The sequence below is a fragment of the Myotis davidii genome, unplaced genomic scaffold (assembly GCF_000327345.1).
Source record: "Myotis davidii unplaced genomic scaffold, ASM32734v1 scaffold59, whole genome shotgun sequence".
Taxonomy (NCBI): Eukaryota; Metazoa; Chordata; class Mammalia; order Chiroptera; family Vespertilionidae; genus Myotis; species Myotis davidii.
Window position 1 is genome coordinate 1470256 of NW_006293001.1, and position 2505 is coordinate 1472760.

Genomic DNA, 2505 nt, shown 5'->3' on the forward strand with positions numbered 1-2505 from the left:
AATAAAAGTTTGTGAAATAAATAGAAAGAGAAAGTTATTAGACGAGTGAAAGTTGAGAGAAACAGCACCTCCTCTATAAAACTAAATGTTAGGAAGATCATGTATATAACAAGGATGTCAAGAAGGCTCCCTCAGTACACACCATAAAATAAGAGACAAATCGGTAGGAACAATATTCATGGTCATGGGCATGTGTCAAAGCATAACATGTAATGAAGAGAATATGATAGGATTCCTACTGAAACTTTTGGGAAGAAAGTAATAACTGTGGGTTTTTAGGATATAGTGGATGGTGTCAGAAAACTACACAGGGAAATAATATTCTCTTTACTCCTAGTTGTAGAATTTCCACTCAGCCAGCCCTCCTGTGGCTCTGGACATTGTCCTTTCCCTGGATCAAGCTTAATTTGAATTGGTTGTTTGAGGCAGCAATCTCTGGTGTTAACCTATGCCGCCATCTTCGGTTCTGCCTTCTGTGCTCTTCTTATCTTTCTTTACTGTTAACCTCCCAAGCCCTCATTTTTAAATTTGTTTTATTGTGTTTCCTGTAAATTGCTTCAAAACATGTAAAATAAAAGTTTGTGAAATAAATAGAAAGAGAAAGTTATTAGACGAGTGAAAGTTGAGAGAAACAGCACCTCCTCTATAAAACTAAATGTTAGGAAGATCATGTATATAACAAGGATGTCAAGAAGGCTCCCTCAGTACACACCATAAAATAAGAGACAAATCGGTAGGAACAATATTCATGGTCATGGGCATGTGTCAAAGCATAACATGTAATGAAGAGAATATGATAGGATTCCTACTGAAACTTTTGGGAAGAAAGTAATAACTGTGGGTTTTTAGGATATAGTGGATGGTGTCAGAAAACTACACAGGTGTTTACAAATCCATAATCTGGCATGTGGAGAACATCTGACCAAGGGTAAAATAAGTCAAAATGACATTATTTGGAAAGTATCCTACACCCCGCTTGACCAAAACAAAACATGATACATAATCCATTATTTTCAAAGCAGTAGTGACAAAGGAACATCAACTCCTTGGACACCTGCCCCAAGTCTCATCTGGCAAGACCAGACCTACCAAAGACTTCATGTGTCTGCCTGACAATTTCACCTCTCAGAAGGCAGAGCAACCAGTGAGCCAAAATGGCTGCTTTGGAGTGATTTCTGATCAGTAAAAAGGAACTGATTAGTAATGTGGAAATGAGATGACCCTCAGGAGAGTGTCAACGTCGTCTCGGCCCCTTCACATCAGTCCCAAAGCTCTTTATTTAGATCATACTTCTGTTACTTTTCTTTACAGTATTGTCACTTATATATTGTGTCTCCTCACAGAATGTTCCTTGAGGACTGGAACCACATTCTGTCATCTTTGTGTCTGCTGGTGCATGATGTTTTAAAAACAAACAAATAATCAAATATGCCAGATGGGAATATAATACACCAACTTGCATAATTTCAGGATGATCTGACAATTTTTGTTAAAACTTCCTTTTCCCGATTATAAAATGTCATTATAGAAAACTGAAAAAATTTGAAAAAGTATTGAGAAAACACAAACTTCCCACAATCTTTCCACCTATAAAGCTAAGCATTTTTTCTAAAAAAAAATCCTCACTTGAGGATGTTTTTATTGATTTTGAGAGAGAGAGAGAAACATCAATGTGAGACAAACATTGATTGGTTGCCTTCCATACTTGTCCTTACTGGGAATCGAACCCGAAACCTTTTGGTATATGAGAGAATGCTCCAACTGAGCTGCACTGGCCAGGGCTACAGCTAAGCATTTTGAAGTACCATTCATATTTAAATACTGCTTCATAGTTATGAGCATACTGTATCTACTATTATTGTCCTAACACTTTCCCTTCACTTTATATCCTGAGCATTTTTCATGCCATTAAGATGTCTTTATTTTTTAAAATATATTTTTATTGATTTTAGAGAGGAAGAGAGACATAGAAACATCAATAATGGGAGAGAATAATTGATTGGCTGCCTCCTGTACACCCCACACTGGGGATTGAGCCCACAACCTGAGCATGTGCCCTGACCAGAAATTGAACCTTCTGGTTCATAGGTCGACACTCAACCACAGAGCCACACTGGCTGGGCAAGTCTTTATTTTAAATGACTACATATTTAATTACGTGTCTGTTATAATTAATCATGACAAAAGATAAAACAACATAGAGATTTTAATTGGCTGCAAGTTTTAAGAACTGTGGTGTGCCTGAGAAGTCAAAAAGGAAACCATTGTGCCTGTAAGAGGATGGGCTGAGCTGGGGGGTAAGTGAAGACTCAGGATCCCTTCTGCGTGTTCTGGGTTTTACCCCGAGCCACCTGTGGTGCACTTGGGGTGTGAGCTGGGGGAGTGTGGAGTAGAGTTTCATGGCCACTCCCCCCCAAAACACACACACACACACACACACACACACACACACACACACAACCACCCTGTGCTGTACCCCTATAGTCACATCCTCCCATCTCTTCC